The sequence below is a fragment of the Rattus rattus genome, chromosome 5 (genome assembly GCF_011064425.1).
Source record: "Rattus rattus isolate New Zealand chromosome 5, Rrattus_CSIRO_v1, whole genome shotgun sequence".
In the NCBI taxonomy this organism is placed as follows: Eukaryota; Metazoa; Chordata; class Mammalia; order Rodentia; family Muridae; genus Rattus; species Rattus rattus.
Window position 1 is genome coordinate 123,402,717 of NC_046158.1, and position 19,116 is coordinate 123,421,832.

General features: G+C 41.1%; 1 protein-coding gene across 1 annotated transcript in view; it reads left to right on the top strand.

Annotated features, from left to right (window-relative positions):
• Pcsk2 (proprotein convertase subtilisin/kexin type 2) overlaps positions 1 to 19,116 on the top strand; it is a 270,294-nt gene that overhangs the window by 203,682 nt on the left and 47,496 nt on the right. The gene's annotated exons all lie outside the window — the stretch shown is intronic.

Genomic DNA, 19,116 nt, shown 5'->3' on the forward strand with positions numbered 1-19,116 from the left:
AGCGGAGGCACATGTCACTGCGAATTCCAACAAAGGAACTTCTCCAGACGTGAAGGCAAAAACCCCTCACTGGTCCAAAGTAGGAGAATGCCTAACAAATGGAAAGCCCCTCCACTCACGTACCAGACACCCACCCATCACTCATATGAATGTCTGAGGAGAAAGGGGGATCACACACAACACAAGCTGAAGCCTCCCGGATTTCTGTCACTGATGGAAAGAGGAGTTCAAGGCAAAGTTGCCTCGTGTGTGAGAGATGTGACTAACTGCAAAAATGAAGTCTTAGAAAACGTAGCCTTAAAAAGACGAAGTTCCCACAAAATAAAACAGAGCCCAGGCTTCACCAAAGCAGCTTTGCAGGTTCACTCTGATCACCAGCTCATCTAGTGTGTTTGTTCTCCATGCTAGAAGGCCTGACCTCGCAGAGTAAGCATGACTCACATCAAGCCAGTCGGACATTCCCTACATTGAAGCTATTATATGCCCAATGCTGAGATCTCCATCTCGAGAGGCATGGCTGAAAAGCCTCCAGATGGACGCCATGAAACTCTGGCTGTGCAAAGGGCCAGAACAAAGGGAGAAGAGAGGACAGCAAAGCTGCATACAAACTCCCCAAGCCGCATGCTGCCTAGTGACTAAGTCTGACTTCTCTCCATAGTCTTTCAATCCAGAACCTTGACCCCATCACAGAGCCCAGGTAGGATACTCACAACCAAAGATCAACCAAAGCAAATCATAAAACCAATAACCAGAAAATAGGTCCAATGGTGGAAAGGAAATAAAATAGGAACGATCACATCAAAATTCTGCAACCCCAAATCCCAAAGTCTGGGAAGGGAACTCAGCCAACAAAATTCAAAACGAAGATGTAAATATATCATATAATTAATTTTGTGAATCAGTCTCTAAAAAATTATGCAGATTTTTCAGAGTGGTAAATATGTAAGTATAACATTAATAAAAAAATAAATGATGGGAGAAGTGTTGCCTCAATTCAAAAACAAGCCCACAAACATGAGAATAAAGAACAATTGTGTCTGAAATAGCCAACCTTTGAAATATAATCTCAATAAATGGAATGCTGTCTAGTGTGGCTGAAGGTAGAGAGATGCTTATTGAATTGAAGATAATAGAGCTTTTATCAAAAAATTTATGGCACGTATTCTTCTTTTTTTTTTTTTTTTTTTGGTTTTTTTTTTCGGGGCTGGGGACCGAACCCAGGGCCTTGCGCTTCCTAGACAAGCACTCTACCACTGAGCTAAATCCCCAACCCTGGCAAATATTATTCTTAATGGTGAAACTTTGATAATGTTCTCTTCACTTGGGACAAGATAAAAATGCTACCAACCATCCCTTTTATTCAACACTTATATTTCATAGGCGATCAAATAATTGTAAATCTCAGAAAAATGTGAGAAAATCATAAAATCTACCAAAGGCATTCAAGTTGTAGAGAGACAAACTAAGCTAAGTTCAGGTTAATCTATTCAATGCAACTACAATCGATGAAAGTTTCAGTAGAACTTTACAGTAAAACCAGATAGACAATCCTAAAGTCGATATAGAAAAGCATAAGGCTAAGAGAAGGAAGGAAGAAAGGAAGAAAGGAAGAAAGGAAGAAAGGAAGAAAGGAAGAAAGAAAGAAAGAAAGGAAGGAAGGAAGGAAGGAAGGAAGGAAGGAAGAAAAAAAGAATGAATGAATCAAGAGTCTGCAGAGGAACTGGATTTAGTTCCCAGCTCCCAGTTGGGGACTCATAACCATCTGTAGCTCCAGTTCTAAGAAATTTGACATCTTCTGACCTCCATAGGTTTCTGCACATACATAATATATGCATACACATTCAAGTATATTCATACACATATAAAATAATATTTTTTTAAAAAATTAAAAAAACAGAATAAAGAGCACAGAAAAAACACAAAAAAAAAACTTCCAACATGAGAAGAACTGCAATAAAAACGAAAGATGGAACAGTGACATTCAGTAAGTGATGGGTGCCACAGTGACATTCAGTAAGTGGTAGGTGCCACTAGTGTGAGGAAACTAGACATCCACCCTCCATCCTACGCACAAAGAGAGTCTTAAAATCTTAAATTGTCTGGGCCTTTGAGAAATGTGTGTGAGAAATATCTCTATGATCCTGACGTCAGATCGCATTCTTGAACAAGACTCTAAACCAGTGTCTCTCAACCTTCCTAAAGGGACCATGACCTGCAGGTGGAGAATCAGTGCTTTAAACCATAAAGATTGATAAATGTATATAATACATTCAAATTTTTCAACAAAAGTGACAGTAGCACTACCAAGCCACAAACTAAAAGGCACATGCAATGAATTTTATAGAGGAGTAAAACTCGATATTCATTTTTAAAAGCTAGAAGTTTGATGAATATCTCAATAAAAAGTATCAAGGCTATGGACAGGCAATTAACAGAAGACAAGCCCTGGGAGAATTAAGCATATGGAAAAACAATCTTGCTCATATTGATGAAAACCAAACAAGAGGAATCAATAAGACACCGTGTCACACCAACACCATAGGCATGATGCTGAGGCTGGACAACAAGTGTTGACGAGGTGATTGAATATCACAAAACACTCCCACTGTGCAAAAGACAGCTTATGACCACGCCGCAACCATGTTTATTCCTATAGGAGTAGCCCAGAAAAACTCTCCCACATAGACATAAGAAAGCAATATATGGTTTTCTTTTCAAGTGATGCGTGATATTCACCAAAATCATTAATAAAAATACTGTAAAAGATACATCCATTTTCCTCCCAGCCCCTGGTCCCTGAATGATGACTCTGAGACCAATTATTAATAAACGCCTAGGCCATATCTTCAGCTTGTTTGCTGACTTACTCTTAACTTATCCCTTTAGTCTATCCTGGGCTACATGGCTGGTTCCCTCTTCTTCACACATCCCTCTACTCAGGGCGAATCTCCCCTTTATTCCACCCTGAGTTCAGCTTCCTGCTGCTGACCTCCATCTCAGCATTCCCAGATGAGTCTCCTGACCTCTGACTATTTCCCACAATTCTCTCTATCCCTGCCAGATAGCCAACCTCCTATTTTCTGCCTCATCTCATCGGCCATAGGCTTTTTGTTATTCTTGACAGGTGTTGCTTAGAAGAGATTCTCTCTATAAAGTACCTCCCATGGGTGAATTATTTACAAGGTATTATAAGTGGGCTACTGCTCAACATCAAAAATAGTCAAATCATGAATCTCCAAGGAGGTTAAGAAGTAAGGACATTGGAAAAGGCTTCCATTATATGTGCAAAGACTTAAAACCTCTGAAGTCTGGAGAATATTTTGCTTTTTTAGGCTTATGAGGTGACCATATAAGAGATGTTGTATTATTCATCAAAACTGTTTTAATGCTTAAGATATTTCATGGATTAGAATATCCACACGTTCTGTGGCCCAGCCAAGTTGATGAATAAAATGAGGCAGTCCATTTTCCTCTGCACGCTTCTCAGAGCTGGGGAACAGATGGTAATGAGGGCAGGAATGAAGTCAGAAGTTCAGAAGCACTTCCTGATTGCTGCCACCGCGGAGAGCCCGTGGGCAGAACCCCGCGAGCGAACTTGAGCCTTGGGACCACAGGTAAGACTAACTTACCTGCTGCAAGTGACTTGCCTGGTGGAATCGGGACAACAGAGGCAGAATCCCTCTAGGACCAGGCACGTCCTGTGTTTACCGGAAGTCCCACACCCGCGGATCCCGGCCCGCAGCAGCTCTCTGCTCCCAGAACCTGTGGGAGAGATACCTTACCGCCTGGTCAGGTGGGCACTCCTGAGGCTGCAGAGCGGAAGAGACCACCAACACTGCCCACCCCTGCCCACATCCCTGACCCAAGAGGAAACTGTACAAGGCCTCTGGGTTCCTGTGGGGGAGGGCCCAGGAGCAGCAGGAGCCCTGCCTGAGACACCGCCGGAACCTGAAGGAAACAGACCGGATAAACAGTTCTCTGCACCCAAATCCCGTGGGAGGAGAGCTAAACCTTCAGAGAGGCAGACACGCCTGCAAAAACCAGAAGAGACTGCTCTCTGCACACATTACTGATTCCAGAGGAAAACACGGAGGCCATCTGGAACCCTGGTGCACGGGAGGCCCCCGGAAGAGGCGGCAACAGATCTTCCTGGTTGCTGCCACGCGGAGAGCCCGTGGGCAGAACCCCGCGAGCGAACTCGAGCCTCGGGGCCACAGGTAAGACTAACTTATCTGCTGCAAGTGACTTGCCTGGTGAACTCAAGGCACAGGTCCACAGGAACAGCTGAAGACCCGTAGAAAGGAAAAACTACACGCCCGAAAGCAGAACACTCTGTCCCCATAACTGACTGCAAGAGAGGAAAACAGGTCTACAGCACTCCTGACACACAGGCCTATAGGACAGTTTAGCCACTGTCAGAAATAGCAGAACAAAGTAACACTAGAGATAATCTGATGGCGAGAGGCAAGTTTGAGGAACCCAAGCAACAGAAACCAAGACTACATGGCACCATGGAGCCCAATTCTCCCATCAAAACAAACATGGAATATCCAAACACACCAGAAAAGCAAGATCTAGATTCAAAATCATATTTGACCATGATGCTGGAGAACTTCAAGAAAGACATGATGAACTACCTTAGAGAACAAGTAGAAGCCTACAGAGAGGAATAGCAAAAATGCCTGAAAGAATTCCAGGAAAACATAAATAAACAAGTAGAAGCCCATAGAGAGGAGACACAAAAATCCCTGAAAGAATTCCAGGAAAACACAATCAAACAGTGGAAGGAATTAAAAATGGAAATAGAAGCAATCAAGAAAGAACACATGGAAACAACCCTGGATATAGAAAACCAAAAGAAGAGACAAGGAGCTGTAGATACAAGCTGTACCAACAGAATACAAGAGATGGAAGAGAGAATCTCAGGAGCAGAAGATTCCATAGAAATCATTGACTCAACTGTCAAAGATAATGTAAAGCGGAAAAAGCTACTGGTCCAAAACATACAGGAAATCCAGGACTCAATGAGAAGATCAAACCTAAGGATAATAGGTATAGAAGAGAGTGAAGACTCCCAGCTCAAAGGACCAGTACATATCTTCAACAAAATCATAGAAGAAAACTTCCCTAACCTAAAAAAAGAGATACCCATATGCATACAAGAAGCCTACAGAACTCCAAATAGATTGGACCAGAAAAGAAACACCTCCCGTCACATAATAGTCAAAACACCAAACGCACAAAATAAAGAAAGAATATTAAAAGCAGTAAGGGAAAAAGGTCAAGTAACATATAAAGGCAGACCTATCAGAATCACACCAGACTTTTCGCCAGAAACTATGAAGGCCAGAAGATCCTGGACTGATGTCATTCAGACCCTAAGAGAACACAAATGCCAGCCCAGGCTACTGTATCCTGCAAAACTCTCAATTAAATATAGATGGAGAAACCAAGATATTCCATGACAAAACCAAATTTACACAATATCTTTCTACAAATCCAAGCGCCACAAAGGATAATAAATGGTAAGCCCAACATAAGGAGGCAAGCTATACCCAAGAAGAGGCAAGAAACTAATCGTCTTGGCAACAAAACAAAGAGAAGAAAAGCACACAAACATAATACATCCAAGTATGAATATAACAGGAAGCAATAATCACTATTCCTTAATATCTCTCAACATCAATGGCCTCAACTCCCCAATAAAAAGACATAGATTAACAAACTGGATACGCAACGAGGACCCTGCATTCTGCTGCCTACAGGAAACACACCTAAGAGACAAAGACAGACACTACCTCAGAGTGAAAGGCTGGAAAACAACTTTCCAGGCAAATGGTCGGAAGAAGCAAGCTGGAGTAGCCATTCTAATATCAAATAAAGTCAATTTTCAACTAAAAGTCATCAAAAAAGATAAGGAAGGACACTTTATATTTATCAAAGGAAAAATCCACCAAGATGAACTCTCAATCCTAAATATCTATGCCCCAAATACAAGGGCACCTACATACGTAAAAGAAACCTTACTAAAGCTCAAAACACATATTGCACCTCACACAATAATAGTAGGAGACTTCAACACCCTACTCTCATCAATGGACAGATCATGGAAACAGAAATTAAACAGAGACGTAGACAGACTAAGAGAAGTCATGAGCCAAATGGACTTAACGGATATTTATAGAACGTTCTACCCTAATGCAAAAGGATATACCTTCTTCTCAGCTCCTCATGGTACTTTCTCCAAAATTGACCATATAACAGGTACAGAAGGATAGAAATAATCCCATGCGTGGTATCAGACCACCACGGCCTAAAACTGGTCTTCAATAACAATAAGGGAAGAATGCCCACATATACGTGGAAATTGAACAATGCTCTACTCAATGATAACCTGGTCAAGGAAGAAATAAAGAAAGAAATTAAAAACTTTTTAGAATTTAATGAAAATGAAGGTACAACATACCCAAACTTATGGGACACGATGAAAGCTGTGCTAAGAGGAAAACTCATAGCGCTGAGTGCCTGCAGAAAGAAACAGGAAAGAGCATATGTCAGCAGCTTGACAGCACACCTAAAAGCTCTAGAACAAAAAGAAGCAAATACACCCAGGAGGAGTAGAAGGCAGGAAATAATCAAACTCAGAGCTGAAATCAACCAAGTAGAAACAAAAAGGACCATAGAAAGAATCAACAGAACCAAAAGTTGGTTCTTTGAGAAAATCAACAAGATAGATAAACCCTTGGCCAGACTAACGAGAGGACACAGAGAGCGTGTCCAAATTAACAAAATCAGAAATGAAAAGGGAGACATAACTACAGATTCAGAGGAAATTCAAAAAATCATCAGATCTTACTATAAAAGCCTATACTCAACAAAACTTGAAAATCTGCAGGAAATGGACAATTTCCTAGACAGATACCAGGTACCGAAGTTAAATCAGGAACAGATAAACCAGTTAAACAACCCCATAACTCCTAAGGAAATAGAAGCAATCATTAAAGGTCTCCCAACCAAAAAGAGCCCAGGTCCAGACGGGTTTAGTGCAGAATTCTATCAGACCTTCATAGAAGACCTCGTACCAATATTATCCAAACTATTCCACAAAATTGAAACAGATGGAGCACTACTGAACTCCTTCTATGAAGCCACAATTACTCTTATACCTAAACCACACAAAGACCCAACAAAGAAAGAGAACTTCAGACCAATTTCCCTTATGAACATCGACGCAAAAATACTCAACAAAATTCTGGCAAACCGAATCCAAGAGCACATCAAAACAATCATCCACCATGATCAAGTAGGCTTCATCCCAGGCATGCAGGGATGGTTTAATATACGGAAAACCATCAACGTGATCCATTATATAAACAAACTGAAAGAACAAAAACCACATGATCATTTCATTAGATGCTGAGAAAGCATTTGACAAAATTCAACACCCTTCATGATAAAAGTCCTGGAAGAATAGGAATCCAAGGCCCATACCTAAACATAGTAAAAGCCATATACAGCAAACCAGTGGCTAACATTAAACTAAATGGAGAGAAACTTGAAGCAATCCCACTAAAATCAGGGACTAGACAAGGCTGCCCACTCTCTCCCTACTTATTCAATATAGTTCTTGAAGTTCTAGCCAGAGCAATCAGACAACAAAAGGAGGTCAAGGGGATACAGATCGGAAAAGAAGAAGTCAAAATATCACTATTTGCAGATGATATGATAGTATATTTAAGTGATCCCAAAAAGTTCCACCAGAGAACTACTAAAGCTGATAAACAACTTCAGCAAAAGTGGCTGGGTATAAAATTAACTCAAATAAATCAGTAGCCTTCCTCTACACAAAAAGAGAAACAAGCCGAGAAAGAAATTAGGGAAACGACACCTTCATAATAGACCCAAATAATATAAAGTACCTCGGTGTGACTTTAACCAAGCAAGTAAAAGATTTGTACAACAAGAACTTCAAGACTCTGAAGAAAGAAATTGAAGAAGACCTCAGAAGATGGAAAAGATCTCCCATGCTCATGGATAGGCAGGATTAATATAGTAAAAATGGCCATTTTACCAAAAGTGATCTACAGATTCAATGCAATCCCCATCAAAATACCAATCCAATTCTTCAAAGAGTTAGACAGAACAATTTGCAAATTCATCTGGAATAACAAAAAACCCAGGATAGCTAAAACTATCCTCAACAATAAAAGGACTTCAGGGGGAATCGCTATCCCTGAACTCAAGCAGTATTACAGAGCAATAGTGATAAAAACTGCATGGTATTGGTACAGAGACAGACAGATAGACCAATGGAATAGAATTGAAGACCCAGAAATGAACCCACACACCTATGGTCACTTGATTTTTGACAAAGGAGCCCAAACCATCCAATGGAAAAAAGATAGCATTTTCAGCAAATGGTGCTGGTTCAACTGGAGGTCAACATGTAGAAGAATGCAGATCGATCCATGCTTATCACCCTGTACAAAGCTTAAGTCCAAGTGGATCAAGGACCTCCACATCAAACCAGACACACTCAAACTAATAGAAGAAAAACTAGGGAAGCATCTGAACACATGGGCTCTGGAAAAAATTTCCTGAACAAAACACCAATGGCTTATGCTCTAAGATCAAGAATCGACAAATGGGATCTCATAAAACTACAAAGCTTCTGTAAGGCAAAGGACACTGTGGTCAGGACAAAACGGCAACCAACAGATTGGGAAAAGATCTTTACCAATCCTACAACAGATAGAGGCCTTATATCCAAAATATACAAAAAGAACTCAAAAAGTTAGACCGTGAGGGAGACAAATAACCCTATTAAAAAATGGGGTTCAGAGCTAAACAAAAAAGAATTCACAGCTGAGGAATGCGAATGGCTGAGAAACACCTAAAGAAATGTTCAACATCTTTAGTCATCAGGAAATGCAAAATCAAAACAACCCTGAGATTTCACCTCACACCAGTGAGAATGGCTAAGATCAAAAACTCAGGTGACAGCAAATGCTGGCGAGGATGTGGAGAAAGAGGAACACTCCTCCATTGTTGGTGGGGTTGCAGACTGGTACAACCATTCTGGAAATCAGTCTGGAGGTTTCTCAGAAAATTGGACATTGAACTGCCTGAGGATCCAGCTATACCTCTCTTGGGCATATACCCAAAAGATGCCCCAACATATAAAAAGACCGTGCTCCACTATGTTCATCGTAGCCTTATTTATAATAGCCAGAAGCTGGAAAGAACCCAGATGCCCTTCAACAGAGGAATGGATACAGAAAATGTGGTACATCTACACAATGGAATATTACTCAGCTATCAAAAACAACGACTTTTATGAAATTCGTAGGCAAATGGTTGGACCTGGAAAATATCATCCTGAGTGAGCTAACCCAATCACAGAAAGACATACATGGTATGCACTCACTGATAAGTGGCTATTAGCCCAAATGCTTGAATTACCTAGTTGCCTAGAACAAATGAAACTCAAGGCGGATGATCAAAATGTGAAGGCTTCACTCCTTCTTTAAAAGGGAACAAGAATACCCTTGGCAGGGAAGAGAGGCAAAAGATTAAAACAGAGACTGAAGGAACACCCATTCAGAGCCTGCCCACATGTGGCCCATATATATACAGCCACCCAATTAGACAAGATGGATGAAGCAAAGAAGTGCAGACCGACAGGAGCGGATGTAGATCGATCCTGAGAGACACAGCCAGAATACAGCAAATACAGAGGCGAATGCCAGCAGCAAACCACTGAACTGAGAGCGGGACCCCGTTGAAGGAATCAGAGAATGAACTGGAAGAGCTTGAAGGGGCTTGAGACCCCATATGTACAACAATGCCAAGCAACCAGAGCTTCCAGGGGACTAAGCCACTACCTAAAGACTATACATGGACTGACCCTGGACTCTGACCTCAGGGTAGCAATGAATATCCTAGTAAGAGCACCAGTGGAAGGGGAAGCCCTGGGTCCTGCTAAGACTGAACCCCCAGTGAACTAGACTGTCGGGGGAGGGGGCAATGGGGGAGGTGGGGAGGGAACACCCATAAGGAAGGGGGGGGGAAGGGGATGTTTGCCCGGAAACCGGGAAAGGGAATAACACTCGAAATGTACATAAGAAATACTCAAGTTAATAAAAAAAAAAAAAAAAGAAGTTCAGAAGCAGCAGCTTGAATTGAACTGTGGTTGGGCCTCTTAACTGAGAGGTGACTCGATGGTTCTATCCCTCTCTATCCAAAATAAAGAGAATAATAGACTGAGCCAAAAATATAACAACTTTTTTAGCAGTTTGAGCATAGTCCCAAGCCCATAGTATGCACCAATGGGAGGAGAAGTGTCACTACAGGCATTCAGCCTACTATACTATGTGTTATATATGCCTTCAGTATATTTAGGATATTTAGAAATAGATACTTCGAAGCTGTGCATGATGAATTTACATCTGTAATTGCTGCATTTGGGAGGCCTAGACAGGAGGATTCGCATGAAATAAGGCCAGTCTAGACTACAGAGTGAGTTCCAGACCAGCCTGTGCTATACAGCAAGGCTCTGCCCTCCCCCAACCCCACCCTGAAAAAAAGAAAAGGAAAAGGAAAAAGTAGGAGAATGAGGGGAAGAGGAGGAGGAAGAGAATGTGGAGGAGTCAAATAAGGGAAGAAAAATGAAAGTAGAAGCACGCTGGAAAGATGGGGAGATGGCAAAGGCACTCTCAGGTACACGTCAGTGGCGTGGACAGAGCAGAGAGTGCCTGCTGTGGCTCTCAGAAGACTCATGAGGTTGGGGGGCAGGGCCTCGTGTCACTTGGACACTCCAGGAACTGGTGAAGACTGTTCTAGGAAGCCCACTTCAGTCCCAGCAGCACGGGTTGTAACCTCAGTGAACCCTGACTTGACACACACCCCCAAGCCTGTCACCCACGTTTTCTTTCAGTTGTATACAACCATAGCAATGCCACATAACAGGTCACCTAGAATTCAGCAGCTTAAAACAATAAGCATCATTTCTCTACACAGGCAAGCACTTGTTACTTAGCTAGATGTGCTCATTCTACAATATACACAGACTTAAAAATATCACATTGTCCGTAGTGGGCATGTGCAATTTTATCTGTCATTTTAAAATTGATTCATTGACTTAATTTTTAAGAAATGTGAAACATATTACTAGTATTATCTCGCTAGTAACAAGGAAAATATAAATTAAATAATAAAATCTCTAATATCCACACTCACACTAATCAGTTTTTTTAAAACTGGCCAAGTTGTGACCCACAGTTTCTTTCTTATAACTGTGATAAAACACCCCGACAAAAGGAACTTAAGGAAGAGAGGGTTTATGTTGTCTCACAACTCTAGAAAGATGTAGTCCATCATGGCAGTAGGCAGGCAGGGCAGGGCGGCAGGAGCAGTAGGCTGGCTGGTCATGTTGCATCTACACTGATAAAGCAGAGAGTGAACAGGAAGTGCGGTCGGCCACGATGCTCCAGGGCCTGTTCCCAGCGACTCAGTTTCTCCAGAGAGTCTCCATCTCCTAAAGGTTTCACAGCTTTTTCAATCACTGCCACCAAGTATTTAATCTGCGTGTCTATGAGGAACACCATCACTCAAACCATGATGTTCTGCCCTGGACCTCATGGGCTTACATTTCTACCACTTTCTTTTCATCAAAGCAAGTCACAGGACCAGTCTAGATCAAGAGTAGCATGACTGTCACACTGCCAAGGTCATAGAACAGGAGTGTGGTGGATGATTCAGCTTGACAAAGCAGCATACCCATACCCTGCCTCTTCCCTGATGGATCTTCATCAGGAAACCAACCAATCAGCAGGTATTTCCCCTCGCTCTTGAGACAGTAAATTGGCCAACTGAAATAGACTTTTAAAGACTTTACTGAAGTTCAGGGGAGTGACGGTATCTGTTTCATGATCACACTGGGTCAAAAAAAAAAAAAAAGACATTCGTGGTTTTCCACAGTATCAGAATTTACTAACAAATCCACATGGTCATTGACTGCTTTGGCAGCCGTTTCTACATTTTCCTGATTTCCTTTGATAACTTGTCATTTGCACACAGAGATTCTTTTATTCTACCCTTAATTACTAATCTTAATTCTCAGATTACATACTACACATCACACTGTAGATAGACACACACTGTAGGTAGACAGATGGATAGATAGATGACAGATAAATAGATAGACAATGATAGGGAGAGGTGATGAGAGAGAGAGAGAGAGAGAGAGAGAGAGAGAGAGAGAGAAACATACATACATACATACATACATACATACATACATACATGGATGGATAGATAGATAGATAGATAGATAGATAGATAGATAGATAGATAGATAGACAGACAGACAGACAGGTAGACAGATAGACAGATAAATAGATGATAGTTCCAGAACCAAAGAGTAAAAGTAGACTTGAAGGAACTCAAAGAGGTCTAACTGGGGACAGAGGGAGGAGGCTGATAGGTGCAGGCTCTGTGAGAAGTAGCAAAGCTGTTGAGTTAAACAGATGCAACACAGAGTTGAGCCCAGGATTGAATCAAGCTGTAAAAGTTAGGTGTAAAATCAAGAAGGTCACCCAGGAAAGGTACGGGACAGAATGCAGACAGACAGACCATGGACAAGCAGGTGGCAGTTCAACGAGGCTGCATCAGCAGTGAAGTCTGAGCTAAGATGAAGCTCCCAAGACAGATGAGAGCTCTCCACCTGCTGCTCCCTTGACGCACGCACCAGGTGATAATAGGTCAGTAGGTTATGTATCTGCCCCAGTATTGGGTGTCCTCCTTGATGAGGCTCAGAAAGGGTGCTGTGTGCACCTCAGTCTACAATATTCAATACATGGGCAGGACTTTTTCTGATATGGTTTTATTGTGATGGCCCAGAACTACTTTTATAGGGTGGCCCCCTTTCTGCTTTTAGAAATAAGTTATTTATCAGTCTGCCTCATGAGTGGTGTCAATCAGAGGTGTGATTACATGTCCACCAAGGTGCCAAGTCACCTTGCCTCTACATTTGCAAAATGGAGTCAGAAATGCTTGTAATATGAAGCCACCTAGGGCAAAGCAGGGCCCTAAGACACTGTTTTGTCCAGTATCGAGTCACTTAGAGCAAGGAAGCCAGATCTCATATTTTCGCCCTGAGTGAAGGGCTATGGGAACCTCTGTTTGTTGTTTCTCATTGTCAGTGCTGCCTAAAGTGGCAAACACAATATGCCTTCTCATGCGGCCTCAGGAGAGCCCATGGCATACTCCTCACTTAAGGAATTCAAGGCACCAAAACACCTGTGCAAACCAGCTCATAGGTATATATCTCCCAGAGTCCTTAACAAGCCCTGCGGGACAGAAATGGTCTTTTCCCTTAAGGAAGAGTTAGGGCATTGGTCTCACACCTGGTCTAGTCATTTTTTCATGCATGGTGCACTTTGAGCAACGATTACTACCCATTCCAGAACTCAGCATTGGCACCTATGGCCCAGCCAAACTTAATCAGACTCCAATGAAGAGGAATAGGAAGAATATTAGTCACTGAAACTGAAAGTTGGGGAGGATGAAGAAGAGGAGGCACAGAAGCAGGTTGGATGGATAGAACTAAATATACTTTATAGGATGAGTCTGAGTGGTCCACAGCATAGAAGAGAAACTACAGTCCACAACAATGTCATATATTTTGTAAAGAACTGGAAAAGAAGACTTCAAAGTTTCCCAAACAAATAAGTGTTCCAAGGAGAGAGAAGCACTCATGCTCTGATTTGATTATTACACGTTGTGTACCACCATATTCTTTTATCAAATTACTATACCACAGCCCATAAATATGTATGATGTTATATATTAATTCAAGCAAATATGTAAAATGTTAGAATCATAACTTGTGTGTGTGTGTGTATATATATATATATATATGAAGTATATGTGTAAGTTGTATGGTATGTGTCTGATATAAGTATATGCTTAAATATATAATACTTGGGAAAATATATATGGAGAGATGGCTCAGAAGTTAAGAGTACTAACTGCTCTTCCAAAGGACCTAGTCTCAGTTCTCAACACCCACATGGCAGCTTATAGCCATCTGTAACTCCGGTTCCGGGAGATCCAATGCCCTCTTCTGGTCTCTGTGGTCATCAAGAACGCACGCACATAGTGCATAGGCACATACACAAGCAAACCGCTCATCCACATAAAATAAAACAAATAAATCTAAAAAAAATAAATACTGTAAGTGTATAGCTATACTTATATTGAAATATATACATTTAAAGTATATGTGAAACAATGTATACATGTTTCAGTAGGCATCATGCATACACATGAGCTTCCGTGGATTTTGTGGGGTATTTTATTTGACTTTGGTATTTGCCCTGGAGTTATCTGTATTTTGATCCTAATTCCACTGCCCCAAGGACAGCTGCCTAGTCATGTACTCAGGACTCAGGTGACTTCACCAGAAACTTCTCCCCATTGAATTTGTAAAATACAAGTGAGGGGCAGGTACAGGATAGAAGGAGGCCTGTCATTGGAGGAGAAGGAAGGATGGGCGGGAGGGAAGTTTGAGGGAAGAGGAGGAGACTGGAACGGAAAGGAGGAAGAGGCAGGAGGGAGAGGGAGAGAAGCCGTGGCAGGACAATATGGCAGGTGACGTTAAGATTCTGCTCTGTGTATTTGCAGGTTGTTATTAATGTTCTTAAGGGATGGGTGGTACTGGGCTTTGTATGTTTAGGTGGGCAATTATATCTTATCAATTGGATCTAAGGTTATTGTATGTTCTTTCGTGTGTAGATTTAAGTGTAATGGAGTGTGGGGCTGCTGGTCTGGGCCACCATGAAATTGGAATGTGTGCTTCTGGCAAGATATCCAGCAGATATCTTGGGGCACTGAGGTGCCAGACTTAAGGGGGATAAAAGACACCATACTTTTTTTATTTTTTGTATTTTACAATAATAAATGAAGTATTTTAATAAATACGTTATTTATAATTTCACAAATCTAAAAGTATATGAGGAGTTCTATCTTTGAATATGTTTTGATTGATTTTTTGACAATTCCACACATGTATATGATATATTCGGATTACTCTCTCATCATACCTTATCTCCCTCTGATCTCCATCTCCAATTCTCCCTTTACCAGTTCCCTTACCAAATTCATGATTTTTTATTTTGTTTGGTGACCCTGGGCTATCTGTATGACCATTGGATTAGAACTACCCATTGGCACTTGATGGGACCATCAGTGTATACACAGATAAAAGCAATGATGCCTCCCTTCCTGAATCCATCCATTACAAATAGTTCATGAGAGAAGGGTAGAGCCTCTTCAATCTGTGTCAAGCCCAGTGCAGGCATCCCTAGTTGCTCTATGAGTTCATAATTTCAAGGGCTGCATCTTGTCCTGAAGATGGCATTTTATAGCATATGTCTCCATCTTTCAGCTCTTACCTTGTTTCTAGCCCTCTTCTGCCATCTTCCCTATGCTTTAGAGGGGATGGTGTAAATGTGTTCTTTGGGAACCTTCATTTACTTTTATAATCTTTCCTAGCTAGCCATGAGTCTCCACATTAAACACCATTCACTGAAAAGGGCTTTCCCTTATTAATGCCAGGAGTAGAAGCTGTCTATGGCTAGAAGCAAATGTTTAAGAGCAGTTTGGTAACAATGTCAGTCTAACTAAGCAATAGTGTTCATTTCTGCATTCCTATCTTCAGAACCTATGGTCTCCTTCAGCATGGGTGTGGGGCTAGGCTTCTAGTACCAGCATCGACTCCTTCCTGGTAGGAGGGCCTCAAATACAATCAGAGAGCAGTTGGTTACACCCATGACAGTAATGCCCACGTGAGCATGGTGGGTCGGTCTCATAAATCACAAGATTCACAGAAAGGTAAAACCATTGGTGCCTTTTCTCCTCCAGCATCCTGCACAGAACCTTTCAGGACTATGAACACCAGCATGGAGAAAGCACGTAATTCAGTCCCAGCTTTATTTCTTTATATCAAGTAGCCACAGTGCACAGAATCTTCAGCAACAATGTCTTATTATCTAATTCTGAGTAACTAAGAGAAATATCAAGGGTCTATACTGGGGGGGGGTGACCTTTGAACTCTCCATTACGATCAACTCCTAAGGAAATCTCTGACTCCTGCTATAAAAGATTTTGTTTCAGTCTATGGCTTTTAGGAATAGTTTTTCCAGCCATGAAAGGTGTCTCCCTTTAAATTTCTTTTTATATAAATCACATTTTCTAAATTTAGTTACAAGACAGTAACGGTTTATATCTTTTTCATATCCCCTTCATTTTAGTTAACCTCTATCCTCTTGTCTCCTCTGGCCGCTAAGCCTTTAAACCTTCCCACCCCCTCTCTACTTTTATATTACCTAATTTCAACTGACCCCTCCCTTCAGGCAGCCCCTCTCAGTAGCTTCTTGCTAATGTCCTGTCTTCTAAGGGTATTCCAAGTTAAACACACAAAATTAGAAGCTAGGATCCACATGCCATGGTTTTTTCCCCTGTGTCTGAGTAAACTCAATCAACATAATTGTTTCCAGTTTCATCCATTTACCTGAAATTTTCATAATTTTATTTTTCTTCACAGCTTAATAAAACCCAATAATATATATCATATTTTTATCTCCATCTATCAGTTGATGGACATATGGGCTGATTTCATTTCCTGGCAATTATGAATTAAGCAGCAGCAAACACAAACAACTAAGTGCTCTGTAACAATATGTACAGTCCTTTGGGTATACGCCCAAAGTAGTTCAACTCACAACTTTTGAAGGACTCTCCGCGCTGTTTTTCTACAGTGGCCATACCAGTTTGCACTATCACTAAAAGTCAATAATGATTATCCTTACCCAACAGCCTCACCAGCATTTGTTATTATTTGATTTTCTGATGATTACCATTCTGACAGTGATGAGAGGGAATCTTCAGGTTGTTTTAAACCGCATTTCCCTGATTGCTAATGGTATTGAATTCTTCTTTTTCATTATTTGAGAATCTCGTACATGTCTTCAGGAGACAAAACCCCTCCATTCCAATTCCTCCCCAACTCCCCTGCCACTATTCAGTTCCAATGCTATGAGTTGTTGTTATTATTGTTGTTGTTATTGTTATTATTATTATTAACAACACACTGGGTCCACTCGGGGTTGCAAGTATGTATATGGCTGTAAGCCATCTCCTAGAGCATGTGATTACTTTCTTAAAGAAAGTGGACTTTCTTCCTTCAGTCATCAATTGCCAATGGTTCCTCAACTAGGGTTGGAACTTCATGACCGCCTCCCCCCTCACTCCATACTGAGATGGTTCTCTTCCTTGATCTAACTATCACAATCATTGTGATTTCAAACATGTATCTCCCCAGTCATGTCTAGGAAGCACTGTTTCCTTAAGTCATCACCATCTCTGGCCTTTACTGTCTTTCCACACCCTCTTTCACATGAATCACTGAGCTTGGAGGGCTATGATATACACATCTCATAATCACTTCTGCACACTGGCCAATTTTGGATCCAATGCAAATTGCCATCTACAGTTTCTCTGATGAGAGTTGAATGATGCTCTGGTCTATGAGTATAGCAATAGGTCATTAGGAGTTATTTTATTGCTATGTCCATTTATCAGAATAATAGTGTCTTATTGCCTTTCTTTTACTGTGATAAGACCAAAGCAACTTATAAAAGAAAGATTTTACTGGGGCTTACAGTTACAGAGGGTGATTCCATAACTATCATGGTTGAGAGCATGGAAGCAGGCAGGCAGGCATGATGCTGGGACAGTAGTTAAGAGCTTACATATAATCCACAGGCAAGAGGTAGATAGAGGCAGAGAGAGATAGAGATAGAGATAAATGGGGGAAGGAGGGAGAGAGGAGAGAAAGAGAGAGAGAGAGAGAGAGAGAGAGAGAGAGAGAGAGAGAGAGAGAGAGAGAGAACTGGAATTTCTGGGCTTTTGAAACCTCAAAGCTCATCCACAGTGACATAAGACCTCCAACAAGTCCACCCATTCTAATCCTTCCCAAACAGTCTAATCAACCTGGGACCAAGAATTCATGAGCCATTCTCATTAAAAAATACCATGAATAGTAGGTTTCCCCTACCTCTATTTTCCCATGATCTATCTAGCCACAGGTTTCAGACTCGTTGACAATGTCAACTATGGGCTTCATCTCGTGAAGCAGGACTTATTCAAAAAGTGGTTGGTTACCCCCATGACATTCATGCCATTATTGTAACAGTGGGCATATCTTGCCAGGCAAGTCATTATTATAGTGTTCAGGGTTCACAACTGGGTAAATCTAATGATTTCTTTTCTCTTCCTACACTAAGAAGCTAGACAGTGTGAATAAAGCTTTCGGCTGAGTATTATCTAGTATTTCAGCTAGTATTATCTCCATGTTCTGTTACTTCAGTATATAGACAATAGTGTTTTTAAAGGATGGAAGTGGGAAAATGGAACAGGAAGGATTAAAAGTGATGTGGAATAGGAAGGCAGAGTAAGGAATACAGGGAGTGATAACTAACATTAAAGGCCTTTTAAAAGCATGTATGAAAACATACTACTTGAGAAGCTTTCTAATACATATATGCATAGAAAGTTTAAATGGAATTTACTCTATAATAGAGGTATAATACCCCAGCTAGATACCTTATGATACCAAATAAAACCCCAGTACCAGGAATGGGCTACCTTGGTTTGAGTTGTTGGCCAACGGGATTGCATACCCCCCCAAAAAATATTGCAAGTTATTGCCAATCCTATTGTTTACTGTATAGAACTCTGCAGTAAGACCCTATTTCTTCAGACTTTTAAAGTTTTCAATAGATTCAATATTCTCACCTTCTTGGTTATGTTAACTCAGAAGCTGTTTTGGTCTTGGTCTTGGTCTTGGTCTTGGTCGTCTTCTTCTTCTTCTTCTTCTTCTTCTTCTTCTTCTTCTTCTTCTTCTTCTTCTTCTTCTTCTTGCTCTTGTTGTTAATGTTCTTCTTGCTCTTGTTGTTTTGACTATTGTTGGACTGTTAGGATTGTTTTCCTATTTTCTGTCTTGGTATGTTTATCACTGATGTCTAAAAAAGCTATTGGATCCTGTGTGCTAAT